The 16158-nt window shown below is 37.7% G+C and overlaps 1 protein-coding gene across 5 annotated transcripts in view; it reads left to right on the forward strand.

Annotated features, from left to right (window-relative positions):
* Positions 1-6206, forward strand: part of SLC35F5 (solute carrier family 35 member F5) — a 34421-nt gene extending 28215 nt beyond the window's left edge. For all 5 annotated transcript variants that reach the window (XM_035896715.1, XM_035896714.1, XM_009641236.2 and 2 more), the window contains one exon: positions 297-6206. The gene's annotated coding sequence lies outside the window, so the exon portion shown is untranslated. The remainder of the gene's footprint in view (positions 1-296) is intronic.
* Positions 6207-16158: the final 9952 nt, after the last annotated feature.

Below are 16158 nucleotides of genomic sequence, written 5' to 3' on the forward strand. Positions count from 1 at the left end.
GATAGACATAGTTTAGGACTGTCTTAACCCTATGCTTCAGGGCTTTAGTTTTCAAATAACATATGCAGAATTACATGGTGAGAAGTGTAATTTTTTATTTCCAATGCTGCTTAAATCTTACAATGAAATTAAAAGTATTCTAACCGAAACAGTAATTGTGGTGTCTTAAACTTGGACCACATAACTTACTTTGTTTATTAATAAATTGGAAACAAATACATATGGTGATTCCTTTTTTTGTAATCTTTAATTATGTAGCCCTGATAATTCTTTTTTTTTTTTCTTTCTCCTCTTAGTTTAAAAATGGAGTGATGCCCAGCGAAGAGACAATCTTCTGGAAAAGTCCCTAAGGAATCATGTTTCAGTGCCTATTCTGAATTTGTAGTAGAAATAAGAAGTTTCAGTTCTTTTGAAACTGTAAACTTTTCATCTTTCTTGCTTTCATCTGGTTTTATAAATGAACAAATTTACTACATGCCTATCACTGTAGGGAGTCAGTCCATCTGAGCAACCAGCCTGCCTTATAACACTAAGCTGGTGAAGTTACTTGACAAAATGGAGAAAACAAATGCTGTTAAGTGGTTTCTTTTTTCTTAACTCACAATTTTGTTAAATGCTGGACAATATTATTTTTAAAAAATACTTTCAAATGAGTTCTGTAAATAACTTTGCAGGCCATCAAGTCTTACAGGCTTTCAGATGAAAAGCTAAATGGATATGTTACCTGTAGTAGGTACAAATTAACTTTTTTTTATGTTGTATAAACTATTTGCATATTAATAGAAGAAAATAGAAAAATAATTTATTAAGTGCATTCTTGCAATTATTGAGGCGGGATCTTTGTACGGTCCTGGAACACTACATATATATTGTCTTACGCCATTTTGAGAAGCCTTGTAATGGCAATGGGTGCCAATGTTTAAAAATCTTTCGTTACCTAAGAGTCTGGAATATTTAAAATTTTAGTGAATGGTAAAATACTTATAATTACAATACACCTGGGTGTACATTCTCAAGATCAATATTTGTTTTAAACAGACTGATTCTGTAATCCATTCTCATTCCCAGATACCTCACATGGAAAACTAAATTTGAAAATTTTCACACATGTAGTTGCCAACTTACAAAAGAGATCAAATTAATTGTGAAGGTTTTCAGTCTTTGGGTTGGCACTACAGTAATCTGCTAAACAATCTGAAAGATAAAGGTGTTTGCATTGATTTTTTTTCAGCTGCATTAATAAATTTATTCTAAAATTTATCATTTTCCTTATAACCCCTATCTTCCTTCCACTGTGCTTCTGTCCTATTTGATTCTGAAAAGTTATGAATAATTTTATTCAGGAATATTTGAAATTAGTCAGTGCCATTTTCCAACTTCTGGCCTATAAGACACTTTAATATAAAGTTAGTTTTGGCTTTTGATGGATTTTATTTTTTTTATAGTGAATGTAGGATGGATTTTTGGCCAGCAGTATTCTCTTCCACATAACAAGATTATTAATAATAGAGTACTTCTACTATCATTCCACACAAGTATAGAAGGATGACATAACACAAATGCCTTTTCATGTTTTGACACTTAGTGATGATCCTTCCAAAAGAAATTTTGATGGTTTGGTGATACAACTACTGGACAAGAGGGAGTGCAGGAAAGGAACATGCTTAGTTGTATGTTTAGCTGCTGGCTAATCAATTCTTCTAGAATTTAATATAAAAATCTGTAAGTAGGGAAGGAAAAAAAATCAAAACAAACCAAAAAAAACCAAACAAACAAACCAGGAACCTGGGGGCTATTTCTTTCCAATTTTTAATATTGGCTTACATTACAAGTTTCAGTGATCTGAGGCATTTCTTTAAGATGAGACAGTAAGTCCTCCTTTGCATGCCTGAAATAAGAATTAAAAAAAACCAAACAGCAAAACTACAAACCCAAAACAAACAAAAAAGTTTATTAAATTCATGTAGACACTCTGAGAAACTTCACATTTCAATTCCCAAACCCCACAGGTGGAGGGGTTGAAAATGCAATATGTAGAACTGATTTTACATTTAACTTTGGTAGAATTTTCAGGGATTTCTTTGTAAGTGGAGTTTCCTTAGGGGTTTTTTTTAAGGATTTTTTTTTTCCTTCTTCTAAATTATGACAAATTAGAGGATGTTATCTTCAACTTTTTTTCAAGAAATAAGGCCTACTGGCAATAAAAACCTAATGTCTGTTTTCAATTAATGATATGTTTCAATGACTTCATACCGAATACATAATACCAGGCATAAACTACAAATTTGACTTGGGACTTGTGGCATCAGCAAACTAAGCCTGGGAAAACAGAGTTTGCTTTTGGGCAATTACAGTATTTTTTTGCAAAATACTCATAATACTGTATTTTTTAATTGGCCATACTGATAGAATTGGAGCTGTAATGTATAACGGGCAATTGCTTTTCACATTTGTCCTTAGGTTCATGGCTTAAAGATCACTGTAGTCTCCCATGTATGTGACTTTTATTGGCTTGTATTCATTAGTTTGAGAGGTTAAGAAAATACATACTAGGAGAATATTCTTCTGTCTCTAACTCCAGGAATGTTAAGAATGTCTTTGCTCAGTAACCTCGAAGTTAGGGCCTTCCCACTATTTTTGTTTTTAACAAAAATATGTTAATGTTTTTTTTTTTTTTTTAAGATACTAAGTATTTTAATCTTGTGGCACTAGACAGCTTGAGCATTTTTTTTGCATTAAATTACAGTTCTTTAAAGAATAAGAAACAAAGCAAACTGTCCTTCCTGAAAGGATTTTTAAACAGTGGTGCCCCTGTAGTTACAAGAAATGTGTTACAGTTTTAATTACGGAAGCTATGACATGTAACATTGTTCCTGCATTTAATAGAATGTGATGAGGGTTTTTCTATAAAATCTTGTGATTTTTAGTACAATAATATTTTATAAATATAATGTCTAATTTGAAATGTAAATTGCGTAGCTCTCTAATGGGTGCTTGGTAAATGCACAAGAGATTTAGCTTTGATTCTCAGGTACCTCTGATGTAATGGAGACATGCTGGGTTTTTCTTCCTCATGACACAACTGGAATGTGAAGGAGCTCTCATAAATGCTTTATCCTCTGTGTGCTAGCATAAATTGTCGTTGCTCCTTACTGTTTCAATTTGGGAATGTCTTTATTCTGATTTATTTCTTGTAGGAAGCACGCACACTTTAAAAAAATGAATTTTTATCTCAAGCATTTCTTTGAATGTCATTAGATGCTTAAGGAACAGTGATTTCCCATACCTACAAAATGGAAAATGAATACTACGTGTGTTGCTCTGTTAAACAGTTGAACTAATTCCTGTAATCCTGTGAGACAACCGACAATTTCTTCTGTGTGTAATCTGAGATTTTGGAGCTGTTTGTTTTTTCTGTATGGGGGAAATTACGATAACTCGCTAAATGCCATGTAGCATGCCTTCACTTTTAGGGTTTTGGTGAGTCTTGCATAGTTGGGTGTACTGCACTCCAGAACAAGGGGAAAAAAGGATTTCAGTTTTTCTGGCTATTTTCTGGTAGGTTTCAGTCATGCTGAAAACATGTTCGCTACGAGGGACTGCTGCAGATGTAATACTAATTCAGCAAAGGACTGAAATACATGCAACATCAGTACTCAACAATTGCTTAGCAGGTATGCGGCACATGAATGCCAGTGAAGGCACTGAGGGCCTGATGTTTCTGTTGCCCAGTGTGCACTGGATCTTGCTTGTTGGCTTTTGCCTGTGGAAATCCAATCCATATAGCGGTGTGGGAGCTGTAGTATGTGACTGATTTGGCTTGTCATGGAGTTGGGCTAGAGTGGACTGCACACCGAAACTCAGAAGCAGGGAGGTAAGGCATGGCCTGGTTATCTCACTGTGGTGTTGCAAATGCTGAAGTATTTTGAGGAAATACAGTGTTAAGCAGTGGTATTCTTTGACTGACAAACCATGGTGCTGCATGTGATACTTGACCCAGTATGCTGGTGTATGCATTGTATACCTCCTTGGAATGTACTAGCAAAAATAGGAAAGCCTGCAAATTACTTTTCTTCGTGTGTGCTGTTGTAATTGTCACTCTCTTTCACAATCCCAATTGTGCCCAGGTACTGCTATTCACAACTATGATTGCTTTAAAATAGGTGGTAAAATGGTTTCTTTGTAATTCTTGGTTCCATCTCTGTGTTGAATGTTATCGTTCCTCTTCCCTGCTAAAAGATCCTCCTATGTTATGGAAATTAAGTTACTGAGCTAAACTAAGCTAATGGAGGAGGGGGAAAACCAGTTACATTTCAGGCATAGGGTGAGTTTATTTTCAAATTTCATATGAAAATAGGCCTCAGTAAGGTAGAGTGCTTGTATGTTTGTAAATGAAGTTAAGTGACATACTCAAAAAATCAAGAAATAGAAACTAATGTTAATATCACAATGTTGACTTCCATGGTTAACTGCAGGATGGTACTTTTAATCAGCTTTCTTTATTTGGGATACGTTTTGAGTTAGTTACCATTTCTGTTAATGACTGTCATATGTAGTGTCTGCAATTTAATAGTTATAACTGCAGTAGCATTTAAGTGTTGGTTCATAAACAGTTGTTATGCATGATTTTTTTTTTCTATCTAATCCAGGATTGCATTAATATGCTGTATTTTGTTTTACATGGTTATTGCGTGGCATGATTTCTCAGGGAAATAGGGATGATACCATGTGTTGTGAGAGCTGATAAGTAATTCCTGCTTTTAAAATTGTTACAAACCTTTTCAGGTTTCACTCAAACATTTCACATCAGGTAACTTTCATGTCAAACTTCCTTAGGCCTATCGGGTAAATCATGATGAGGCATTTAAAAGTGTCAATAAAATACACTCTGCCCAACACTTCATTACTTTTTGGACAAACATCCATTCTAAGCTGATGCTGCAATTTGTGTGTGGTTTTCTACTTTATTGTACTATGCGCCATATAAATTAATAGTTACGCTGCTGATTTTGAAGCTGCGCTTATGACAGTGATGTTAACTTCCAGGGTTAGGCAACGCTGTAGTAATACATAATCTATTTCTGGGTTAAAATAGCAGTATAAATCTTCAAACATAAATATATTCATTTATATCATTAAATTTTTACAAAGTCTGTTCCCTTGGGGGATTTTTGTTTGTTTTTCCAGAAAGGTTACTTTGGCTAGACTGGGATTTGATCCAAAGCCCACCAGAGTCATAGACAGCATTAATAAGGTAAAACCTTACTGAAAAACCCTGCAGTCAGGTTGACCTTTATGCCTTTGCAGTATTTCTGTCTACAGCCTACATTTGGAGTGGTTTGCTTTAAGATTTCAGTAATATAAATTTGAGGGAATTTAGTGCTGGTAAAAATGCTAAACTGTAACTGGTCACAAAACACATTTCCCTATAGCCAGCATGCAGCTTAATTACTTAATACAAATTTGTCTTGCTACAATACTTTTCTTTAAAATCAGCAATATAAGAAATGTTAACCACTTCACTTAGTTGTATACTTCCAGGAGAATTTTTTTGTTGATGGTGAGAATATATGATCATAGTCATCATAGCCTTGAGGATCAACTTCCTCTTGATGATTTCTGATTTGACACTTCCATCTGCATTCACTTTGCAAAGAATGCAACAGGGCATTTCCTCTCAAGGTAAAGCTACTGTAACTGTATTTTGACTGCCCTAGTTGTCTATATTGTTAGAACATAAATCTGACATACAAATGCGACTCTGCTTAGTTGTCTGTGTTCTGACTCTCCTCTGAGGTAAAGTATTGCATCATTACATCTGATATTAGTAGGTAACCAGACTTTTTCTGGAATGTTTACTGTGATGTGGAACACATCCAGAATTTCATCTGGTTTTTACTTCCTAGTTTTTTAAAAGCATCAAAAAGGCTTTTCTCTGAGGATTTTTGTAGAGAGCAGCTGTTTAGTTCTACAAGTGCAGAGTTCTATAACTGCATCTCAGTTTATAAAGTTGCATCTAATGTTCTTTTTATTTTTTAATGAACTTTTGATGGTTTTGTCAGGGAAGGTGCACAGAGTTTTGTATATATTCCACAGAAGAAATATGACTGGATACTGGAATGGCCTCAGAAATAATAGTTCAGGGATGTTTCTGTACTTCTTCATATATGTTTGAAGCTTTTCCACGGTGCATTTTTTGTTTGTTTGTTTGTTTTAAAAAAACAACCAAACATATGCAATTACTGTGGGGGTTTTTTTTAGAGAGATCCTTCAATATATTACTGATATTGCCAGCCCACAAGTCTTTTCTTCCTTCTCTGTGTTACAGGTGATGCTTCTCTTCTACCTAAATCTGACCTTTCGCATGCCAATTAAACTAGTTCCTCTGCCAGAATGAATAATTTCTAAAATATTTTTTGAATCTCTTTCTTTTTCCTCTAGCTAGGGGAACAGCAGGAGCTTTCTAGCCAAACATTATCCCTTTCCTACTGGAGAAGAAAAAGAAAAAAACCTAAAAAATAAACAACCCCAAAATCTTAATTGAAAACAAAGACTCTTACTGGGCAACGTATGGGATCAGCTGTAAAATCATCAGGGTAATTTCTTACATCGCACAATTACATGTAGGAAGTGCTTAGCCAATAGCATACTGGATTGATCTTGATTTAATACAGAATGTAGATACTCTAAATAATAATTTCATCTTTAAGCTGAATGTTTAACTTAAGCCCCGTGATTTAAAAACAATAAAAATCACACCCAGCAAACAAAAAACCCCAAACCATGCATAAAAGAGAGAGTGTACATGCCGAGGAGTTTCTTCTCTGTATTTTGGGGGTCTTAGGGGTTTTTTTCGTGAAGTGTTAAAGTCCCACGTACAGTCAGTCCAGTTACGTATGAGTGCTTTATCATTGACAGTTGTGAGAGGCTGTTTGTACAAAGCTTAGCCAGTTGTTCAAGTTGACATTATCTGAATGGAATTAGAGAAGTATTATGAGTATGCGATACAGCTTCAGCATTGTACAGTTAAAGGGATCCTTGTAATGATTTAAAATTTGTCTAAGTCCTCTTTGGAGTGGGTATTAGTAAAACAAATTTGTTAATGAAACTGTCTTAGTTGTTTATACAGATTGAGTTGTGAAACTTCTAAAGCTTTTGTGCGTTAAAAGATGCACAAAACCAGTAGTGGTTTTGATGGTGGTCTTGGCATTACATTTTGTACAAAGTTTCAGTGAATTCTGAATAACGCTTTTAAAGCAGAAGCTGCTTTAACTGAAGAACTTTCAACTGAAGAAAACTTTTGTTTGCATGAAGTCTGTATGGTTTGCTGATAATTCAGATGTTCTGAGAGCACAGCAAGTTCCAGGTATATATCCTCTATGAAACATCTTTATGCATAATCTTTTAACCATTTTCCTTAGTGAGACCAGAACCTGAATTGCTGATGTGTATTGCATTTGCACTTAAATACCTGATTTCAGAATGTGTTAAACCTTGATCTATTTTTGATAAAAAAGAAATGTAGCATTTTTATCTAATTTCCATTTAATGATAAGTATATTCATGCAAAGAAAAACATATAATCGTGGCTCGATGCAGTGATTTTAAGCCAAGAAAACAGCAGGATGGCAGTAGTAAATCTGAAATGAAGATGCATGTCTCTTCAGAAACTCTGGCTTCTGGTTTCTTTCCTCCCTCTTTTTACCAAATTGGTGTCTCCATTATTCCAGAATTATACAGGTGAAGCAAGGACCAGAACTTTTACTCTTTGTTTTTTTTAAAAGTGAACATTTGCTTTTGCCTGGAGTGTCTTTGCCCTGTCACTTCATTTTTGGGGAGATAGAAGGGGGTCAGTTAAATGAGAAATGTAGAGTAAGTATTTTTAATTAAAATCAGATTTAAGCTATTAATTATTTTTAAATTCTCTATATTAATAGAGATCTAATGAATGGAAATTAAAGGCCTATATTGCAAATACTGAGCAGTGCTTATATATTTTTAACAAAATCAGTATATATATGAATATTTGAAACGTGCGTAAAGGTGCAAATTGGAAGATTGTTCTTGTGTTGATAGGTTTATAAATTGAAATTCTTACTATCCAATACCAAAACCCTATAAAAGGGCTAATGAAAAGAAAATGTCATGTATTCTGATGAACAGCCTGTGTAATACAATCAATGGGTGTGATGTTTTGTTCTGTATTATATTTATTATATGTAAGTAAACAATAAAGATTATAAATCTTATTTTCTTAACAGGAGTTAGTATTTGGTTGGGGTTAATGCTTAAAGTTTTTTATACCATCAGTTAAGAAAAAATGAATGGTCACTAAGCATGGGCTGCCTCGGGAGAATAGCGTAGTGGTAAAAAAGTCTTGAATTGACCCACTTAATTCCCCTCTTCCACCCTTAAAAGGGAGTCTCAGGATGTCTCGTTTTACCTGAAGTCAGCTAGGATGCCAGGAAGTTATAATTTGGTCTTAGATTGGTCTGGGAATTTAAGCAGTAAAATATCAATTTTTAATCCATTTTCATGGCTCCAGGTGACTTTTACTTGCTAATGCATGAATTAGAAAAGATCCAAGAAGACTCTTTCATCAGCAGGGGGAGCTACTGTAGTATCCTGCTATATGTTGCATTCCGGAACTCCAGTGTAAGAAATTATGTAAGCGGTAAAAAGACAATTAAGTTACCTGTTTGTCATCCTTGATTGCTGGAGTTAACCAGGACTAGGTACTGACCTTTCCTCATGCAGCTGAACTTTCAGAGTCTTTTTAATTAAAAAAATCTTATGGGGATGATAGGTATTTACCTAAATACTTTTTCTAATGCTTCTATTAAGTATTTTCCTACCATAGGCTTTTCTGAGAGTTCTGGATTACTGACAGCTGAATACTGTTTACTGATAAAACCAAAGTTGCTGCACAGCTGTAGCAAGAAGCAGATTTTTACAATAAAACAAGGGGATACTGGCTTCCAAAGAAACGATAGTTTATGACCTCAATGTGAACTCTTTCCTTTCTTCCCCTCATTTTTGCCCCTCTGCTCCCAACCCCTACTGTAATCTTATGTGAAAGAAACCCCAATCCTAGTTTCTGGGTTTGCAAGCTTTAAGGACTTTTGGTAGCGTTTTCTGCTGTGTTACAATTTTCTGTGGCATGAAGATATTCATACTATAAAGATTCCTTAAGTATCTAAATAGGCTCTTCTTTGTGGGAACCTTCCAGTGTTGTGTCATTTACTAGGCTTCTTTGATTTAACTGCTGGTAATGCTGGTAATGATGATGAAAAACTCATGATTACCTTGCAAGTGTGCATTTACACAATGCAAAGGAAGCTTCATAAGCATAAAGGAGCATTCTGTCTATCTGTAACGGTGTTCCCATTTGGAAAGAAGATCATCTGCCAGTAGATCTATTTTTTTCAATCCCGTTGGAAGGATAATAAATAATTTTTTTTTTAAGAAATCGAGTTATAAGCAGATGGCTTTTGTGGCTGTGATGTTGCAGGTAAACAAGCAAGCAATGCCCCAAGACAGGTTTCTGGCCATGGGACGTGATGATCTGAGAGGAATGGGAGATGAGGAGGAAGCTTGATGGGAGGACCACCCGTGAATGGAGCTTGGTCTTATGCAACCTTTCCCCAGGTCTTCCTTGCCTTTTTATGTATTTCCTTACTCACAAAGGAATATACAGAAGACTCTTCTCACTGATTGAGAGGACATCATTAGTTCATACTATAAATATTTAAAAATATTATGGAAGTGTATTAGTAATTTAACAACTGTTGTTAGAAACGCGTTTTGACAAAAGTGCTGACACTGACTTCTGCCTCCCCTCTTCACTGAGGTAGAAGCTGATACATCTCCATCTGTCACTCTTTTGCATGTGACTGTTTTTCCCCATAATTTGCATATGATCAGCCACCAGTGAATATGTCTTTACTTAAGTAGCTGGTGCTGTCTAACTGAAGTGGCTCTTTCATGTATGCAGGAAGTGCTTAAAAATGGAGTTGGATTCATTACCCTTTGTGCAGGAGTGCGTTGACCACAGTGAATTTCAAGTGTAGGAAGAGAAGCTCCTGAATAATATGTTCCTAGAATAGGGTAACAGAGTGTCTCACCAAAGTATTTTCTCAAGGAAATGGTTATGGACTAAGCCAGGGTCCTTTCTGAGATGCAGAGGGGCAATCGGGACCAGCCTAACCTAGAGAAGAAAAGAACAAAAGTGATCATCTACCAGGAGCAGATGCAGAGCGATGGTAAGGGAAAGAACGGCCCTTCAGAACTGGGAGGAGATGCATAATGGAGTTCCAGTAAATGAGGTAAACCTAAGCTCTTGCAAAAGGAATCAGCCTGAGTTGAAATTATTTCTATCCTTGTCTGTTCCATTTGTACTTGAGGTTAGAGAATGAGGTGGAGCTCTTCATAAAGCTTCAGGACAGAACAATTTTTGAGAATCTTAACTGTTCTGTGAATAGTGGATGAATAAGCTTCAAATTCTGATGGATTAGAAGTTCCAAAACGCTCAAAAACTTAAATGTTTTTAAGTGTTTAATTAGTTTAAAAACTATTAATTTGCTTTTAAGGGTCTAACTGATATAAAGGTTTGGTGGCACAGTCTGTCATGAAATAATACTAATGTCGCATTGGCTCCCTCCCAAAGTAATTCCTCAAAACACTTAGTTAACGCTTTTTATGGAGTGTGTCTGCTTTCTGGCCCTGGTCTGCCATTATACCTGCCAATCTACCTCCTTCCTTTGCAGATGATTTCTAAAACTGCTACATCTATGTCTCTCTTCATAAATTCTTCATTTTTCTCTTTTTTTTTCTATCACAGGTTTAAAAAAAGACTGTTCAATGCTAAATTGTTTGCAAAATTGGCAGCCGAGGCATCCTAGCAGTATGCCTGCTAGGCATGAAGAGGCACAAGTACAGAGGAGCTGAGAATACTGGCTTTGCATATTTCTCCTCACATACTGGACTGTTTAAATCTGAAGATGTACATTGGCCTTGAAGTGTATCTTCAAGAAAGCTCTTAACAACGCTTCTTGTTTTGCATAACAATATTTGGGAGCTTGTTCTACATTTAGAGAACGTTTTGCTTAGTTTTGTTTTCAGTAGAGGATAGCAGCTTCAAGGTAAAGGTTGCTGTGTGTAAACTCAACACAAAATGGACTCTAAAGAAACTCTGCAGTCTTACAGTCAACTCCATAGTGTTCCTTCTGAATTTGACCTGTACCAAGGACTTAGGTCTTTTATGTAATGCTTTGAATGTTGAGAGTGGACACGATACTACCTCTTCCCCCTCCTTATCATTACTGATGATACTTGGGAAAGTCCCTTCACCTTTCAGTGGTTTAGGTTTTCCCCTTCCTAAAATTATGATAGTGATTATAATTTTATTTTCTTATGAGGTAAGCACATGATAACAAATTGTTGGCAAGGTTGCTGTGGGGCATGACAGAAAGCTGTAGTCCACACTTCCTTAGCAATGCCTCAGTTCTTACAGAACTAATAACTACAGCTTTTAGCCTAAGCCCTGCAGCAACATTGCCATCTCTTCTCATCTCTTCTCTCATATTCCCTTAAATCTCTCTAATTCCTCCTGCCCTGCCCCACCTGTGCTACTTGCGCAGTCAGTCCACTTCCCAAAACCCTTCATCAGTCCTCACTGGAGATACCAACAGTAATAGATCAGTGCTATTGCCAGTGCTGGGCCAGGACCTTTAATACAGATGCCACTAGAGAGGCACCAATGAAGATTAACTACTATTTGTTAGATTTTTTTTTTAAAGGAAGTCTTTTGGCTGTTTAAAAAGACAGTAGGGATTGCTCCAAACAGCTAAAAGACTTATTTCTTCAATGTAACAAATGTCAGTTTATCTTGGTTGCTGCTACGGCAGAAGCTCTGCCTGTATCAAAGGGATCAGTGGAGCAAAGCCACAGTAATGGAGATGTAGAAAAGGTAGAAACTATGGCTGGGAGTCACAGTGCATGAGGAACTGACCTAGGCTCCCAAAAACCACATCTGTAGGAGAGTAGGAAAAGAAATAAGCCAAGAAGTAGGGAGAGAGGTAAATAGGGTGGCACAATGGCAAAGTGAAGGAGGCCATGCAAGTCCTCTCTATCTGCCTATCTCTGCCTCTGAAGGTAGTTACCAGCAACTCCCTCCCAAAGCTGGAAGAGATGGATCAGGTGGAACAGAGTCTGAAAGCCCCTCACACAGGACATCTCTGTAGATTAACTCGACTTTGCTGAGGTGATCCCTGGAGGCACCAATATATGGAGAGGACATAACATTTAAATCAAATACACAGGAACATAATGGGTCATGTTGCAATGTTTAAAGGAAGTCAAGGCACTCAGTGGTATGCTGAGCAGCAGTCCTCATCAAAGTGTGGTAAAGAGGAGCCTGATCTTCAAGTTCTGGAGTTAACCAAACATAGCCAAACCTCTTGGATCACGTTGAACATAGCACTTTGGATTGTAGGTTTATCTACAGTCAGAGAGATATGTCTAGTTCTGGAGAATCACCTTAGCATCCCCTTCTGCACAGCTATGCCTTTAATGCTGCACTGTAGAACCTGTAACAACAGATTTATCCTGGTATGACTCCACCTACTTGGCTGCTTTTATAGCCAGGAAAGAACTCACAGAGAATGTGACAAAACCAGGCCTAGTCTAGACACAACATTTTCAATGTTTAATTATTCTATGAGCTATTGCTTTTTAAAGCAGTGAAATAATTTTTATGTTCAGTGTCCCCTAGCCCCGATGCACCTTGCAGCATCAAAACACCCAAGAGATGTCTGCATATTTATTTTTCTGTCTTACTGAAAACATCCTGGTAGCAATAATATTTCATTGCTCTCCACCCACAATCTATTGAGACTGAATATTTGCTTCCTCTGAGCCACCTCATTGCCTCCAAACCTATTCATGTGCCTCCCCAAATCCTTTTGCTGCACTCTGCAAATCACCAAGCTCAGGTTAGGCAGGAGAAATTCCTCCGCTGGTAAGTGGACTGATTATAGCAGTACCCTGGTGTGGGTTTTGTCTGTTTTTTAATCATGTAGTAGTCCTACTATCCTGCTGCGTTTTTCTTCTCCCCATCCTTGTATGCACAGACTTACTCCTTGGAGATCATCTAGCCTCCAAAAGTTGGGAGCCTGAAATGTGTCTCTTACCAAAGGAATAATTACTTACATGTAAAGTGTAGTTCTCTGAAAATATATCTCAAAAATTACCCCTCGCCCACATAACTTCCCACTGAGCTGAGATTTCTCTGCATTTCATGAGCTTTAAAAATAGGGTGTCCCTCTCCCCCTTCTTAATTTGCTGCCGTATTGGGAGGGTTTTTTTACTTTCTTTTGCAGACAAAGCGGACTTTTGGTGAATTCGGGATAGCTGAAACATCCGAGCAGGCATGGTGTGAAACTCTGCTTGCTGTGAACACTGACTTACAACGCTGAGCTCAGAGGCATCCCACTGAGCCTCTGTTCAGGTGAACAAAATCCTGCTTCTTCCAAGAATGTTACCAGCTGGATCATCAACTGGGACAAAAAGGCATGGCCCCATTTATTTGAATGGAGCTGTGCTAATTTACATTGATTAAAAAAATCTGATTTTAAAGGATAATCCACAGTTAAGCCCTACAGTAGGTAAGTAACTGTCTCTAAATGTGGCCCTTATGGTACTTATTTTCTGTTAAATTGATTTTGTAACTTTTCTGTAGATTTTTTTTGTAGCAAATGAAAATTTATACGACTGGAAGGAGAGAGATACACCTGGGGCTCATTGTTACAGTGAAAGTGAGAGAGTAGGAGCAACAGAGATTTGTCTTTCTCCTTGCTGATTGCATGAGGCAATATGGATCACGTGATTTCGTTCTTTGTATTTAGCGTGGCTTCTTTGTTGCCCACCCCCACAAAAGTAATACAGATTTTTAAATTTTATCTTTACGTTTCTATCTTAATTCCTGCCTCAATTCTTCTCTGCACTGTACTTGGACTCGTGTCTTTTAATATTATTTCCAAAAATATTTTATGAATGATATTTGTGTCAACAATAACGATATTGTTGCTAGTCATTCAGTAACTAAAGTGTATAGCTTCTTGGGTTTAGTACTTTCATGGCTATATGCTTGTCATAAATTTCTGGATGTGGCTTAACAAAACACACTAGGAGAGCAGAAGAGTAGACTTCTCTTTGCGCTTATTAATACTGCTGCTGTTTTTCCTGTAGGCACTGGCTCTTATGTCACTAGTCTCAATCCTTTTGTAATGTAGGTGCTTGCTACTATTTTAACTTTTCTGTTTGCAGAGCACCTCTTCAGGAATCGGTTACGTACACTGGAATAATTATTTACTCTTAAGTAATGTGCTAGTTTAATTCACGGCTATTGATGATCTTTTACTGGTTGTCTGTTCTTTTATTTTAAATCCAGGGCTGGCATAATTTCTTTGCCTGCAGTTGCCTGAGAGAAAGGTACACAACCAATGGAACCCCTTGGCTCTAGTCAATGGCCTGTAAATGTCCATCTTACTCAAACAGCCGTATAGGATTTTCCAGGCTAGCAGGCTGGTCTGGTATTCGCAGTCTAGCTTTATTCACTCAGTTCAATTATCATTTGTCCCACGAGAAACAGAGATGAAGACACCTTGTAGCGAAGTATGCTGCAAGAATTAGGAAGCTGATTCACCCTTCAGGTGTTTAGTTATCAACCAAAGATCATGTTATCAAATATACACTGCGTGAGTTGATTTATCTAAATAGGAGTACTGTATTATGCAAAATTATTAAAATATTCAGACAATTGCAAGATAAATGCAGGAAGCCTAACCTGATAGCTGACACAATACCTGGTGTTCAGCTCAGTATTCCTCCGTGGCCTTACAGATAGCAAGACATGATCAGTCAGAAAGGGCGAAGATGCATGTGTTGCATTAATGGATCATCATACTGAAGTGTGTCATTCAAATTCACTTTAGGAAACAGGTCCAGGTATGTAAGGTGTAATAACAAAGTAATCATGTGTAGTACTGACTGATGTTGGAGGTTTAAATGTGTAGAATTGCAATTCTACATGGCATAATAGAAATTAAGTAACAATACCAAAGACCCAAGTGGGTATGTTTGTATAGGTATTCCATACAGCCCTCACAGTTTCCAGCCCACAGAGTTCATGCTGGTGTCGTAGAGTTTATCACGAAGCTTGCTTACCCAGGCAGGAGCACTAACAACGTGGTACTCTTGTTGAGTATTGTGATGCTAGTCTAAGTAGTGCCACCAAATGCTGTCTCCATGAAGAAATGAGAAAAGCTGTAGCTGTTCGACCCTGTCATCTTTTTTTAATCACTTCAAGCACTTAGTTCAGAGGACTGTTTTGCTAAATTTACAAAAATGTATCCTTGTATCTTAGTCCCATTTTCATATCCTGGCTGATTTTTTTTTTATGGTGTTCTCAGAGATGGCAGGCAGCATGCACACACCGGCAAGCCAGCTGTGCTGCACAGGCACTCCAGAAAGTTTAGGAGGGAGCAAGACCAGCAAAACAGCTGTGCTCGGCCTCCCAGGTTTAAGTGTCAGAGGGAGACATGTGAGTGAGAAGCCGCAGCTCGTTCCCAGCGACCTGTGTGGATGGAGAGGCTTCTGGGAGTTCGTAACCACTGTTTTAATTCTGCTTAGTGAAGGGACTGTCTGTATGTAAAAGCCAGAGGCGCCTCCGTGCAGCACAGGGCAGGGGTGGTGGGTTGGCCTTGGCTGAGGGCCAGGCGCCCACCCAGCCGCTCTCTCACTCCTCCTCTTCAACAGGACCAGGGGACAGAGTAAGAGGAAAAAGCTCCTGCGTCAAGATGAAGACAAAGGGAGATCATGTACCAATCACCATCACAGGCAAAACTGACTCAACTTGGGGAAAATTAATTTAATTTATTGCTCAGGCACCGGGAGCGCCTCCTCCTCCTCCCCAGACCTGGGCACTCGCTGGGCTGTTTCTCACACTTTTTTCCTCATTCCTCACCACCTCTGTGGTGTTTTGCCCTTTCTTAAACACATTTTTCCAGAGGTGCCACTGGTGTTGCTGACGGGCTCAGCTGTGGGGCAGTGGCAGAGCCGGCTGGAACCGGCTGTGCCCGGCATGGGGCAGCCCCGGCC

Source organism: Egretta garzetta, unplaced genomic scaffold (genome assembly GCF_000687185.1).
Source record: "Egretta garzetta isolate BGI_Z169 unplaced genomic scaffold, ASM68718v1 scaffold416, whole genome shotgun sequence".
NCBI lineage: Eukaryota > Metazoa > Chordata > Aves > Pelecaniformes > Ardeidae > Egretta > Egretta garzetta.